Here is a 15,976-nt window from a genome sequence, read left to right as displayed (position 1 = left end):
TACCTCTTTCAGACAAAACTGTGGCTAGCTTCTGCAAGTAATCCTTGCACCTTTGCTGAATGCTGAGAAGACCAGTGTTGTGCAAATGGCTGCAAAACTGGGAGTACATAAAGCATAACCAAACCTATAGTATGGTGTCTGGATTTGTTTGTACAGAGACTGCAACAGCGGTGTGTTTGGGCTGTGCTAGATGTACCAGACCCTTGTTGTAATGCCTGTAATGCATACCCAACGAGCCTGGGGGACACAAGTTAAGTTTGAAAGGCAAGGCTAGTTTCTAACTAGCCCTAATTATGTGCTCATAAAACTTCAGAGAGGGAGTTATGATTTAATAGTAAAATAATATTATATAATAAATAACTGTCTTCGGCAGTGTTATGCTCAAGGAGACAGCATTCCCAGTTAATCTCTGGTAGCAGTAGGGAGCCAGGAGCGTTTGGCCTCCTGTTTTGGCACTCAGACCAGGCCTGGATTCTGTCGCACCTGCATCCGGGCTCTGCTTTGCAGGATGGAAGCTGCCAGACTCTGTCTCAACCTGCCAAAGAGAAGGTGGAAGCGGGATCTTGCCTCTGTCCACAGCTCCTTCGTGGGTGGTTGTAGAGAAGATGAAGTCAAGCTGTTCAGGAATTGAGAGCACAAGAAGTAACAAACATAGTGTAAACAAGGGAGAAATTAGCTTGCTGCAATACAAGGGGAAAAGGCTTCATTGTGATGATGCTTGGATGTTGGAACAGGGTTCCCTGGAGGAAAGTAGTGGCACTTCTGTCTGTGGAGATGCTCAGAACATGACTGGATGAGGCCCTGAGCAAGATGGGCAAAGCCCAAACAGAAGCCAGTTGCTAAAATACTGTTGGTAGCCAAATCAAGTACATAAATGCAAAATTAATTTCACATCTATCTCTCCACTTCACTGGAATGCTTATACATTGTGAGATTTGGCATCTCACAATGAGTTTTCTGGTGTTCTGTTTATCGCTTAATATGTTTTAACTTACTTTTAATCAGCTTTTTTTTCTAGGAGCTCTGTTTTTCTGTTTCTTTAAGGTTTGCAATTACAACAAAATACTGGTTTGGATGATTTGTTAAGTGAGTTTCAAAGACTCAAATTTTAGTATTTTCTTTGTAATGGAACAGATTGGACTAACAACTGTGTACTGCATAAGTATTACACTTTTGGTTCTAAAGCGATCATTCAAAAAACTGAAAAACAGGAAAATTTGTGCAGGTCTGACTCACAGAAGTACTTATCCTGGTTGCGTGGTTATAGTTACACTCAAGTCGAGTAATTTCCTTGTAAAATCAGGGGTTTTGCATGCTATTAAACGTAATCAAAAATAAATTTGGAAAATGAAGTTGACTGGGCAATAGCTCGCTAGAAATAGCTCAGTTCCGAGTATGGTTTGTACAGTAGCACTTTAAAAGTTGCTGGGTTTTGTGGTGGAAAGGCAGGTAAGGCCCATGCTTCCCCAGCTGATCAAGACATACCCTTTAAGAGAACACTTATCATCCTTTCTTAAAGCAAAAATCACAAATTCTCTGCAGGAGAAATATGAAAATAATAGGAAGGAGAAGGCTGGCTCTCTCTGCAGTTGCTCTCTGGGGTTGGTTTACATCCAGCTGACATTTCTTTGGTCTCTGGGAGCAAGCTGTTTTGTTGTGGGCAAGCCCTGTATGGACAGTGAGGCAGTTCCTGCTCCATCCATGACTCAAAAATCATCTTTTAGAAAAACCTCACCCATTAAGCATTCCATTTGAAAGGGTGGAAGCAGATGTAATGATAGGGCTGCAAGCTGTGTCCGGTTCGGATGGTTGTTGGAATAAAGCAGGCCAGTTCTTAATGGTAAGAAAATGTGAAGCTAGCTCTTAAGAACGTACTAGTGAAGGCAGGGGGATTTGTAGCATTCACCTGGGTGAGGTCACTTCAATTTGATGTGTGTCTAATTTGCGCTTATTAGTTGGTAAACAGATTCTCCCGTGTGTGTGAAAGTGAGCTGAAGATGATAAATGCAGCCTCACCAGAGGGAGGCAGGAGGGACGGCACAGCGCAGTAACAGGTTTGGGAGCTGTTTGTTCCGAGAATTGCTTCAGTGTGTTGACATCATTTCAATGAGGCTTCTTAAGAGGTTTTTAGACATTTAGATGAGCTTCTACGTGTATGAGTGGTTCATTGCTTGTTTAATTTTTCCATTTCGTGCGTTTTAGTCCAAGATGTGCATTTGAGGAGATGGTAGGAGATTGCTAGCTGGCTCTGCAGCCTGCTGGGGCACTGCTGTGGAAAACCTGCATCCTCTGGATTCTTTCTAAATTGCACAGCGTTAAGTGATTTGTGATTCCAGTGTGGAAAGCCCTACCATTACCTGAGATTCTTGAAAGTGAGGCAAACTAACTTTTTTCTTATTGGTGCCACATTAGAGAACTGCTGTATGAAATGTGCAGCAAATTTAGCTCTTGGCTTCACGGCAGCAGCCTTACTGTCCTTCTGACACTTTTGCAAAGGAATCTACATCAGGTCTCAGTACAGTACCAGTTAGTTCAGCTTCCAGAGCTGGTAGGCAAGGTAAGATTCATAAATGGCAAAGTAGAGGCTAGTTGAATGTTCTCTAAACATTTTGTACTTGAACAAATTGTTAGCATTATCCTGGTGGCTCTGTACAAATACATCACTGGAATAGATAACCCAGCTGTAGTTGCAAGGTTCTTTGTGTTATTGCATTGCAGTTTGGGCAGCTCTAGCTGCAGAAACTTTCGGTGATGAACTTGGCAATGTTGCTTGAGTTACTGGCTCTGAAGCAGTAAGTTTGAATATTTATGTTTCAGCTTGCTAGGTTTTTAAAACTGACTTTTTTTTTTTTTTTTTTAACCAATCATGTGGAAAGTCTCTCACTTTCTGAGAAGACTGGAGCCTGCACTGAGTGAGATCTTAGTGCAATTTATTAGCAAAGGAAGGGGAATTTCCTTATACTCTGCTGTGCTCCTGTGTGCGATGACTACAGTGCTTTAAATGCAGTGTTAGTCTGGACAGTCAGGCTTTTACATTTGAAAACCTCTTCCATCAAAAGCACAAAGACTGTACAAATCAATTCATATGGTTCTAGCTTACACTGATATCTAATCAATCTCTGAAGACAAAATAAATAGACGTAGAGGGGGAAGGTTTTTCATAAAGTATTTATTGCATAAGTCTATTTATTAAGGAAAATAAATATAGTTTTAAGGAATTTTATAAATAAGAATTTTTAGAGAAGTCTGAATTAAGAAAGGATATCACTGATGTATAATTAATACATCAATACTTAATAAAAGTATAATTAATTGTCTGATAAAAATCAAAATTTCCATATGCTTACACATAGCCATGCATAGTTTTTGTGTTGCTTTTGTGCATTTGTATCCTAAGAGCTGAGGTTGGGGTAGATGCAGGAGTCCCAATGCCTGTCCAAGCTCTTAAGCCCCCTTTTTCCCCCCTCTTCCTGTTCTGCAATCACTTTTCCTAGGAGTTTGACAGTCTCACCAGAGTAATGTACACCGGGGTTAGCCTGAACACTGAAGGTATCTTATGTATCCTCTTCTGCAAGATACCTGTAGCAAGATATTGGGTAGTCCACCAGCATCCTTTGGAGTCTCTTTTAGCAAATGTAGAAGGTGTTGCAACAATTATTTTGAAAAACTCAGTATGTAGAGAAAACATACTTTTCTCTAGAAGTGTTGTAGAGGAATCAAATGGCATCCCAACTAGGTGACTTTCATAGGGGAAAACATTAAAGCTGCATATCTGAAGGAATAGGGTCTATACTTTATTACAGCAATATTTGGCTTCAGGCTAGCTGCACCTAGATTTGGAACCATGCCCTTTGCCAGGTCTCGATGACCCTAATGAACTGATATGCTTTGATATGGTAGTGGTTTTAACATGAGAATGAAAACTCCCTATGCTGATGTCAGACCAGCCTTTTAAGCTGTATTTAAAAGGAATAAACTCTGTTAGGAGGTAGAAACAGATCAAGAAGAGTGTGAGTGTGTTATAGCCCAGAGAATCTTCCAGTTGTCATAAAAATCAATGGTGCAGGTAAGTAAAACTCACATACTGCCTTGGTGCTGAGCTGCAATAAGCAGACATGAAATCAAAGAGAATGAGGAGGAGGATTGTTTTTATGATGCTAGCTGTTGCCAGTGAGATTCATGGATGCTCTTGGAAAGGTACCTTCACTTAATGGCTGTGATAAGCTGTGAATTCAGACATACAAAAATGTTGCATGGAATTAGCATACGATCAAGTTCTGTGCGCCTCTCACGTTTGGATAGCTGCTTAGCTATCCTTAGTGTCAGAAGGAAGGAAACAGGTCCTTTGAAGGTTATAGCTCTTCATGCTTGGGTAATCCAATTCAGAAGAGCCTAAAGACAACAAATCAAAATCTGTGAAATGATGCATGGCTTTCATGCTTCTGTAATTTTGAAAAAGTGCATATAGATTTCCATTGTTCCGTTCCAAAGAGCCCTTGAAGTATGTCAGGTATTTATAGCTTTGGATGTCTCACTTATACATGCGGGAGTTAATGACTCACACCTTTTTGAAACAATTGAAGTGCTTCCTGAATGGCAGAGAAAACATTCCTTCCTCTGCTCAAGTACTGATTCACATTCTGATTCACATTTGTTTGTTGTCATGTTGCAAACACCATTTGGCATGTTTACTCCTAGGTCTTAATTACCCTGCAGCAGTACTTTTCTCTTTATAGATTTTATTTCCTTTCCTGTTTCAGCTGTAGCATGAAACAGTGCCTAAATTAATCCAGAAATTAATTCTTCCTTCCATCTTCCCTCCTCTCCCCAGCTGTATGCTTCTGCTTACCGTCACCTGTGGGCACTCCACTGAACTCAATTCGACTTGCTAAAGGAACAGAAAGTTCATCCAGTGAAGAAGCAAAGGTTTTAGCAGTAAGTTGGCAACTCAGTGAGGAGTCCTGCTCATAAGCACTGGAATCAGCACAAAGGAAGGAATCAGACCTGGGCGCCATGAACATGGTGGGGGCAGAGAACTGTGCAGCATCCGTGTCAGTAAAGGTAAGCTGCTGATTCTGCTCAACTACAATGGATTTTTCTTTAATAGTTTACATTTCTTTTGCTCTCTGAAAGATCTCATGCTAGTCAGATGAGTACTAGGAGTGAAGCATGTGAGAAGGTGTGAGAACTTGCTTCAGGGCCAGGTGAGAAGGAAGTGGCAGCATCCTTTTTGGCCATAGCTCGCTGTGTAATCCTTTAATTGTAACCTGAATCCGCACCATCAGTCTCCAGTTAGTGCTTTGGCAGAGGCATTGCCTAAGCCATCTTAAGCAGCTGCCCCACGCTCCTGCCCCTAGTCTCTTGGTTTTACTCCATGCTAGCATGCCTGTTGGTATAGCTGTCAAGAAATGGATCTGAGAAAAGCTAGGGACAAGGGGTGTGGTGCTTTTTTTTTGCTCAGTTACTGTTTACCCAAATCAGTTAAAATTGTAGCCCTACAGGAGGTGGTCAGCACCACAAAGGCGGCCGAGTGATGGTGAGAATGAGTTAGGGATATGTTGTTTTAGTTTCCTAAACCGCTTTGGCATTCCTATCAGCGTATTGCAATTTGTTACCCTACTCTTTTGTGCTGAAATAAATTCATAGGGCTACAGTGGAGAGCAGGTCATTGAAACGTCGTGGGTTTAGTACCTGGGATGGGGAGCCTTGGAGTAGGGACAGAATAAGTTCAAAGGTGTTTAAACAGCCCATTTTACAACTTCACCTCACAATCGCTTGTGTCAGCGGGTCCAAAGGAACAGCAAATCCGTGGAGCAGCAGCAGCAGGGTTTGGGAGGGCTGGGGGGGAGATGAAAATGTTCTAGGTTGAGTCTGCCACAGGAGAAAATACTATTTACCTGTACTGTCCGGTGATGCACATCTCTGAAGCTTTTATCTGTATTAAGAGAAAAAGTTGGAGACCTTAGGCCAGTGATTTATTGCTTAAAAATACAAGAAAACATTTGTACGCTAAACATGGCATTTGTTTTGAAATCTAGGATGTGCTTTAAAACTAAGTTACTTGCAATCTTTCTGCCTAGTGAAACAGCATGCTTTGAATTTCAAGTTTTGGACTGTTTTTATCTGTCCTCTGCTGAAGAATTTGTAGCATGCAAGATCAGATCTTCCCAAGATGGTCCACTTTGCATTAGCTGTGTTACCCAATCAATCCTCATTCTGTTCATTCCTCTGCCCTTTATTTATGCCGCTTCCTGTTTTTCCTCCTCCTTCCCCGTATATTTGAATGCAGTCTGTTTCTCTAAAGGTCGCTCTTCTATTGAAATATACCAGTGGGGTTTATCTGTGACTTTTCTATCCCTAAACAATGCAGATTTATTTCCCCTTTTGTTAATTTTTACTGTTGACTACTTACAGTGTTGTCTTATTTCTGTTTCATGAATTCCCCAAGTTAAATTTCAAATTTTAACAGGCAATCAATCCTATAGGCAGTTTTGCAAAATAATCTAGCAAAAACAGTGGTAGGAAACTAGCAATCTTCCTTTGCCCAAAATAAACTAATATACAAAACCAAAATTTCCCTACCACATCCCGCACAAATGTCTGTCTTCACACACAAATACAAATATTTGAAATATTATGAGATTCCTGTGGGTTCATTAAATGAAATGACCTTCTTTTGCTATCCCAGGTTTTAAAAAAAATAATTCAAAACCCCAAATGCTTCCCGTGAACTAGTCTAACTAGACCACACAGGCTGCAGCATGCATATTAGAAAGACAGTGAAGGGTTGTGCTGTAATAGAGCTTATTAGAGAAATCTGGAGGGAAGCCATCTATAGACCAGGCAGATGAGAAGCATGACAACTGGAAGCTGTTTCTTTCTGTCATCCGTCTCTACAGCATTTGAAAAAGAAATTGAGCTAACATCCCTCCTACCTCAATGTTGTGCCTTAAGGGAGGCATTATGTTCACTCCTTTCTTTGCACAGAGGCTACATTTATCGTTTCATAACCAAGTGGTGTTAATGCAAGAAAAAACAACTGCTTTTTAATGCTGGAAAATGCGAGCAGAATTTGTTTTCCAAGTATCTTGCAGGTGGTGTTCCAGTTCTGGAAAACTCATTTTTGTTTAGGCTTTGGGTGGGTTAGAATAATGCTACTATTCACAATTTTAGGAGCTTTATCTTCACACAATAGGAGTATGACAAAATGTGTGGTTTTATGAGCTAAGGAAACTGCTTGTTAGAGTACCTTCACATTTGTACTTATCTACTGTGTATAAGAAACAAAAGCAAAAGTTGTTAGATAAACTGACTGTGTTCTCTGTCTTCAAGTGCTGTCTCCAGCTATGCTGTCCTTCAGATAATTTTGATTGTCTTTTTAGTATTTCAAGTAGTTGGAGTTGATGGTTGGTTGGCTGGTATTGCTGGGTTTGCATTAATAATTAGAATCGGAATACAAGTCTGTCCACTTACTGTTAGGTTGTCACAAGGAGTTTTATCTGCAAAGCATTTAGGCAGGATTTTTTAGTGATTTCATTTAGCAGGTTCATTTTGATGTGCCAAATATATTCACAATGTATTAACAAATTAAAGTAGGCTATGATTGTAAATACCTGTAGACGTGATGCATTGCAATAGTTGTGTTTTGGTAATTTTCCATTTTTCTTGTTTCCTTCCTGGGTTGTTACATATGTGTAAAATGGGTTTGTCCCTATAGTCCCGTGTCCATATACTGATGACTTTAAATGACATTTTCCATTTTTCCACAAGTTCAGCTGAACAGAGATGGACTTGGTGAATTTGTTTTCACCGTGGCTCATTGCAAACTGAGATTAGTTAAGCAAATTCTAATTAAACAGATCAGGAGTACCAGGGAAAGAAAAGAAAAAAAAAACAAACAAAAAGCCTCCTTCCCCCTCCCCCCCGGAAAACAAACAAACAAAAACCTGAAATTCATTCTCTTGTAATGACTTGTAATGCTTCTGCGGGAGTCTTAAGCTACAAAACTTCTCCCAGAAAGAAAACAGTTTATTTAGGTACTACCTGCTGATTTGGGGATTTTGTTCAGAGAACTACTCAGATCCCATCTTCAAAAATGGAAGCCAACTGGTTTATGTGTAGATGAGCGAGAAGCTGTTGCCAGGATAAGAAAAAACTTATTTTTGTATTCAGATTGAAGTGAAAAAAAAAATGAAATGACTGAGTTAGAAAAATATGAGCTTTTTTTTTTTTTTTCTCGGGACATTTACTCTATGTGTGGTGGTGGTAGGTAGAATAAATGAGGTAATTCTATGAGAATTTATTGCATGTGTGATCTGTAAATCAATTATTCTTGTTTGATTTACAAACAGATTTACAGATTGGCTATATGCTAAATAAACTAGGATGGCTGAAAACATACCCTAACTTCTGGCACAAGCTTGGAGTAATTTTTGCAAATAATGCATACTTAAAAACAAACTGTGTAATAAACTTGGTTGTTTGATATCCACACAGCAAATGAAATAAGTCTTTTATAATAATGGATCGGTTATCCAGTAGATTGCATAGTAATGGATCTGGTATCTACTCAGATGGAACTTTTATGAAGTTAATTGTTCTTTAGGGATTTACAAGGAAATGGAAGTGCTTAAGGTCACTGGAAAATTTTTAATGTTGGGCTATAAAGATAAGAATTGGGTGGAAATACAAGTCAATCTGTTCATGTTTGGAAAAAGTGGCCAGAAGCTTTTGCAGTTAGTTCCATGACCAAAATGATTCAAAAAGTGCATGAATCTTCCTGAGCTACTTTTTCCCAAAAGAGGTGAAATGTATTTTAATGCAATTTCTAACTTTGAAGTGCTCAGTGTGGTGATATTGCTTGACATAAGCACAAAATGGAGAAATGTTGTAGAATATCTAATTTAATTGAAAAAGAACTTTTTTTATTCATCTCAGTTTGGAGCAAGAAACAAGCTCTTGGGAAACTGGAATTATTATTATTATTTTTTTAAACCCAGCTCTGCGGGTAGAAGGAAGTTTGATTTCCAATAGACTCGCTCTTTTTATCCCTCAGCTCCCCATTCTGGTCTGTTCCCACTACCACCGCTCCCTTTAGACTCTAAATCTTCACCTTAAGAAATGTTTTGTTGTTGTGTCAATGAAGGCTCACCCGCTTGTATATTGTTTAAAGAGAAAAGCAAAGGTCCAGAAGCATGTTGCTTTACATGGGTTTGAATATGCAGTAATATATTATTTGAAAGTAAGCTTGTTGCTGAAAAATTTTGGATGTTTCAGAGCAAAAAAATCTGCGAAGACATTTTGTAACCTTGCAAACTACTAAAACTCTGTAGTCCTTAATGGTTTTTGTACACTGGTGTATTAATACTACATACATACAGTTCACCTAATGTCAGATTAAAATTTTGAAACAGATGTCAAAAATCCTAAGACGTGAGGAAATACAGATGGTATAACCCAGAGAACTGAAAAATGGCAATTTTATGTAATATTGTTTTCAAGCTTCCATTTTGTTTTAGTTAGATACCTGTACCTTAAGATTTAAATGGTCATTCTAGGTTCTTCACTTGTGTTTCGTTCAGCTTTGGAGGTTCATTTTAAAGGCCTGGGTCCTCAGTGCCTGCAGACTTCTAGTGTGTGGAAAGATACTGAAGATGAGGATGCGAAGGGTGCCACCAATTCTCTCCTTTTTCCCACCCATACCCAAGCAGCAGGTGTTGTATCCCAGTTGTGAAGCAGGTGCTGAGGTATCTTAAGGAGGGCATGAGACAGTAGGTAACAAGATCCTGAGTATAAGTTGCACTGCTCCAAGAGCTGTTTCCTCATTTGCATGACTTTCTAGACCAATTTTTAAAGCTCACTTTGGGTTTTGTCCCTCATTGCTCATGAAAGTGCTGATTAGGCTGGATTGGCATGGTGTGGATCCAGCTCTGCTGTTTCCACTGTTGGCATTTCATCTTGCCATGGACTACTCAGGCCTCAGCATTCCTTTGCTGTGAGAAACAACTGGGATTATTAGTGTACTGAGCTCTTGCTCCATCAACTAACTAGTACATTTGGGTTTAGAGTAATACGTGTTTTGCTCTGTGTGGCTTGTAAAAAGTGTCATGGTAGACAAGGGACATTAAAAGGCTGTATCCTTTTGTTTCTTGTTCAAGTCCTTGTTTACTGTTCCTTGTGCAATGAACTTTTTACAGTTGGAGTGTGCAGAACCCTGTCTTGTCCTCTTCAATGTCAGTAGGTGTTTTTCACTGGGGATTAATATGAAGATGCATCAAAAATGTTAAATGTGCAACCTGTAGTTCATCTTTTCTTATTGACACAGTTTTTCTTCTCCAGCCCCTTCAAGAAAAGGTATTTTATGGATCTTGAGTGGATGATAAAATCTTAGCAGCGAATAGTATGTTTTAATGAACCTCATTGTGAAGTAAATTTTACCTTCTGAAGTCCAATACATTTTCCCCACTGTATTAGTTGCCCTTCAAGACGATTTATTTTTTTCTTCCTTGTGATATACTCTTAGTCAAAAGTTCTCCTGTGGACTGTGTCGATCTGCATTTTTCATTGCCATCAGCTGCTGTCCTCCCCGTCCTGCAAGTCACAATTCAGGTAGCACATAGTAGATAATATCTAACACATAGATATTCCAAATTCTGTAGGAGTCTCAAGCTCAAGCAGGAGCTCAAACGTGGTAATTATACATTTATTTTTAGCCTCACACTCACTAGAAATACCAGTAACAAAAGGAACTACCTAGCATGCACATCAAAACTGAGCATCTTTCATAGATCACATGCCTTTTTTATTTTCATATTTTACTAGAATAACCACTTGCATCAAAGTTTAATCACTGATGATTCAAAAAACACTCTTAAGAAAGGCCTGTGGTTTCATGCTGTACAGAAAGGCAGAGGATGGTAATTGTGCTGTTTACCTTTCCAGGTACCTGTACAGGATTCCCCTACGAGCCTGCCCAAATACTTAACAGAGAAATAGATGGTTGCTGTATGAAGCGCTGAGAATTTCTACAGAACATTGGTAGCTTGTTAAGTCTCCTGTTGAAATGGTAGTGGTTCCATGTTTCAGGAAGATATTTGGTTGTTGATTGCAGTAATGCTTCTGCTCCTTACTCTGGAAGTGCTAAGAAAATGATGCTGAATTGTGACAGCACACCCCGGTTTTAAAGGAATGCCCTGCTTAAGGGAATATTCACAGAGCTTAATAAAGTATTAATCAGCCTTAAGGTTTATTGGTAGAGATTTGAATTCAGGAAGTGGCATTGTTATGCAAGACCTGGAGCAGCTAAAAGGAAAAGAGATTAATATGCTAAAGCTTGGAAGGGGAAGCTGGGCTAGGAGGATTTTGTTAGCTCAGGCACTGATATTCATATTCATGTAAGCAACTTTCTGTAAAACTTCATTATTTTTTTCTTGGGGAACAGAACAGGGATTCATGATCAAAAAGAAAGTGTTGGTGTATATAAACTGACAATGTTTATATTCTTTGTGCAGTTTTTTCCACGTATTCAGAAGATTTGGACATTCTTGGCTCCTGGCATTTCTTTCCAGGGACTAATTAAAAGGGATGCACAATTACTATCAGATCATTTTTCTTCAGCTACATGATTAACAAAACAGAAAGATTGAGTGATTAAGCGATGGTACTGTAACTGTCCTCAACAATTGAGCCTCAGAGCATTTCCTATCTGATTTCAGTGCTTTCTTCAAGAGAGGATGGGAGTAGCGGTGCAAAGATGAACCTGCGTGTGTCTACAGATAGAAAGCCACCGGTATGTGCAGTAGCTTACACTATACATTGTTTTAAATGCAGAACTTAACACAAAGATGGTATATACTAATGCCTTCATTGCTGTATACAGTAGCTGCACATCAGATTCGAAAGTAGAAAACGTCAAGGTTTTGTACCATAAACTATGTTCCAAAGTACCATACAAAATTCCAGTATAAAAGATCCGGTATTTTACACATCATTTTCTCTTTTTGCTGGAAGAAGTGTAGAATTAGAATTTTCATGCTAAGAGAATTTTGATGCTAAGATAGGTTTTTTGGGGAGGAAAAATAACTCTGGAGGAATGAGTTATAAACCAGTAATACTAGAGATAAGTCGCTTCATTGCTATAGATTACTTAAGAACCATGGGAAGTTCCCGAAGCCTTCCCCTGTTTCAAGAAAAAAATAAAAATAAAAAAAAGGAAATGAAAATAGAGATTGTCAGTAACTTAATGAAGGAAATATCTATTGAAATATAGCATTTAAATGCTGGCCTGAAAGCCCATTGAAAAAATTATCTTGTACATAATCTTTCTCACCTTTCTATAAGAAAGCATGGAAGTCTTCCATTTGGGGATGACTCATTTGCTGTGTTCTGCATACGCTTTGCAAGTTAACTTCTGTGCTGTAACTTTCAAGGACAATAAATGTGCATGTTGAACCCTATTTTCTACTACAGTTTGATTGGAAGAGTGGCTTTCTGGCATTCTTAACCTGGCATTTCCCAGAGGACAGCTGAAAGCACTGTGACCTTTGTAAGTTACACAGCAGCCTGTTAGTAGCCTTTGAAGTATCTGACCTGTGACACTGTGCATTGCAGGCATAGTCTATAGTCAAAATGTTCTGAGCCATTATGAATAGGAAAGTTGTTCCAAAACTTTTAGTGTCTGAGATGAGGAGAGTGCTATATTTGAAAAATGAGGTTCATAACTGCACAAATCCCTTGTGACATATGCAAGCCAGGAAGGTGAAATGTTAGACACTCTGGTACATACTTGTACACTCTTCCATGTAAGTATATATGGTATATGTATTTGCTAATTATATATAGCACAAAAGAGCTGGCATATATGAACCATTATTGTGTGGTAGGAAGTGCCTAGGTCAGTGTTGTCTGTAAGATTTTAAATGAGAAGTTTTGTGATGGGGATGTGCAAAAATAAATTACTGTGGACTGAGACTTGGACATAAATAAAACTTCAGGAAATACTGATCTGGAAAATTTGGGATAGCATACTTATGATGTAATTATGACTTGTTCAAATACAAATCTTTGAAGTGTTAACAAAGATCATCTCTAACTTGCTAGAATCTAGATGACAGATCTTTAAAGGTAACAATCTGTGAAAGAAAATAAATGGGTAAACACAGCTTGTCTGAGTAGCCTAATTAAAAAAAGCATTTTGAGAATTGTCATTCCAAGAAAAGCAAGAATGTTTTTCACCCACTCAAACTTCATTGCCATTAAATAATACTTCTTGGTTTTTTACTGTTCCTCCTTTAGAAGTGTGTGTGTTTCTTTTGGCAGGTAGGTACACTAGAAAGCTCAGGATGGTTTAGTTACTTTGGAGCTGCTAGAGAAGATAGGAATTTCTGTTTTGAACAGGAAAGCTGATCATAATGCTCTCCTTGGAGACAACAGTTTTCAAAAATTCTGGTACTTAGGAATAGTAGAAAAAGAATTTTTGTATGGCAAAAAATGATTGCATGTTGAGATGAAAGTATTGTGTGAGCTGAATATATCCAGATAAATCTTTAAGGTCCCTTTTAATCACCTTTCTGACAAGCTGCTTTTCTTAACTGTTTTAAGCCAATGTACTAAACATGGAGGCATATCCACTCCTGGAGAGACTGCTGAAACTTGCATCCCCTGTGTCTGTGCTCATGTTTATACTGGCTAAAACTGTTTCAGAACATCTAGCTTATATATGAGAGTTTTTATTTCATGTAGGCAGTTGTGTGGATGTGGCCTTTCATAAAGGAGATACCTAAGTGCAGCTGCTGAAAGAAAGGGGGAAAAACACCACTGTGGTCCAAACTCAGCTGTACATGAACATTTCTTTGGCATGCCAGGAGTTGCATGTGAAAATCTTCCTTGAAATGGTTTGCATGCAAGTCTGTATTCAGCAAAGCAATTTCCAATAAAGTTACCAGTGGTGCCTTCATTTTTTAACTTATAATAGTATGAAGAAGAGCTGTGCTGTCAATCTTAGGGAAAAATAAAACCTAAATGAACAGAATTTCATGTTGAACTGGCCTGATGTTCTTCCTTCCTGAACTCTGTGCAGGATATCCAGCACTCTTAATGAAATAGCTGTGGACTGTCAAAGAAAAGCATCTCTACCACTGCCAACTGGGCTGTATTTCAATCAAAATAAATTTAAAACAATCCTAATCAAAATGACATTGAAAAGTCAGAAGGTTTAAGAACTAGCCAAAGGTCTGTTTGCTTTTAGAGGAAAATTTGTATTTGTGCTTCATTTGTATGACTCTACTTTAAATGAAACAAGGACTCGCTTTGTGTTCCTGTCATGGGGAGACATAGCTTCCCTCGAAGGGAGGCCTGAAGTTACTGTTCCTTAGCACTGGGTATCCAAATGGTTCCTTCAGTATGAGCAAGCTTTCAAACCATATGAAATGAAGAGCTGTAGGGGGATGCAAGCTAGCTTTCAGCAGACTTGCTCCATTGCCACGTATTGTAAACTCAATAGAAAAATGGATTTCGCTAGCCCAGGTCTGCCCCTCAGCCTGTTTCACTGGTCTAATCCTGCCATGAGAATGAAAGGACCCAGTGGGAAGCAGGGAGTGTGCACCCAGGGGAAAATGCCCCTCTGGTCAGGGGTGCCAGCTGGCAGGGCTCAGTGATGTTGTGGCTCAGAGCAACTGCAGAGTAGCCTTGCAAGTGTTTTTCATAGAGCAGTTAATTTAATGCCATCTCTGGAAGGAACCACTGCTTAATAGTTTGCAGAAGCAACTGACATCAGAAGGCTAGATGCTCATTGGGAAAAGAAAACCCTGAAAGAAAGGTTAGGAAATGCCTTGGTTTCTTGTAGACACAACAAAGTGTTTTAAAGACAGCAGTAAATAAAAATCATATAGAATCTTGATAATTATCAGCATTTGATTTCTGAAGTTCCTATGAAGAGATCTGTTTTCCACATTTGATTATTACTTTCTGCTTTCTACTATTTCAGGAGAGAGAATGGCTATAACTGAGCAGAACTGAATGCAAGAACTGAGGAAAATCATGCCATCCTTTCTGGAAAACCCAATGATGTTTGTGTTTTCTTAGCAAGTTTAAATCAGGTTTTTGCTAACATATCTGAGGAGTTGATCCAGGGTTTATTGAAGGAGCAGATGTCTTACTTGCCAGCTTTGTCTCTTGAGTTAGGCTGTATTATAAATGTCAATAGAATATAGTTTTGTAGTTGCTGCATGACAGCTTGTATTTCATGTTTTGAGGAGTTTGATTATTTTGGATATACTGGCCTGTTGCTTCCTATTGGATTATCACCTTTTATAGTTACCCGGTTCAGGGTAGTAGGAATAAAACATTTTACACTGGAATCTTTTTCTTCTTATTTCTTCTTATTTCCAAAGTTGGTATCTCTACATTCTTGATTCAGTATATATTGAGTTATAGGAAATGAACATCTCTATACTTTGTAACTATAACTATATTAGTTACTATTCTTATCGTTGACCTTTTGTGTGTTCCCACAATTTTTTATTGCTTTATTTTTGTATGATATGGAAATGTTTCCTCACAGAATAGTGGAATTAATAGGAAAAAGGTACTATTATGTGATACAGGTTTGTATTAGACCCCAGAGAATGAGACCTAGCAAAATCTTGACTCTTACAGAATCGCCTAGGTTGGAAGAGCCCTCCAAGATCACCTAGTCCAACCTCTGACCTAACACTAACCAGTCCTCCACTAAACCATATCACTAAGCTCTACACCTAAACATCAGATCCAGATCAGCAATAAAAGTATTAAAGAGGTCTGTCCCCAGTACTGAGCTCTGGGGGACTCCACTAGTGACTGGTCTCCAACTGGATTTAACTCCATTCACCATGACTCTTTGGGCCTGGCTATCCAGCCAGTTTTTAACCCAATGAAGTGGGTACACCAGTCCAAGCCATGAGCAGACAGTTTCTTGAGGAAAATGCTGTGGGAAACGGCT

The 15,976-nt window shown here is 38.9% G+C and overlaps 1 protein-coding gene across 4 annotated transcripts in view; it reads left to right on the top strand.

Annotated features, from left to right (window-relative positions):
• PEAK1 (pseudopodium enriched atypical kinase 1) overlaps nucleotides 1-15,976 on the top strand; it is a 115,144-nt gene that overhangs the window by 17,218 nt on the left and 81,950 nt on the right. For 3 of the 4 annotated variants that reach the window (XM_084293315.1, XM_084293311.1, XM_084293312.1), the window contains exons 2-3: nucleotides 4,832-5,061; nucleotides 11,715-11,788. The gene's annotated coding sequence lies outside the window, so the exon portion shown is untranslated. The remainder of the gene's footprint in view (nucleotides 1-4,831; nucleotides 5,062-11,714; nucleotides 11,789-15,976) is intronic. The other variant, XM_084293313.1, reaches the window with a different exon arrangement.

This window comes from Netta rufina (assembly GCF_964035555.1).
Source record: "Netta rufina genome assembly, chromosome: 11".
Lineage (NCBI taxonomy): Eukaryota > Metazoa > Chordata > Aves > Anseriformes > Anatidae > Netta > Netta rufina.
Note: the sequence above shows the minus strand (reverse complement) of the source record. Positions and strands in the feature narration are given on the sequence as shown.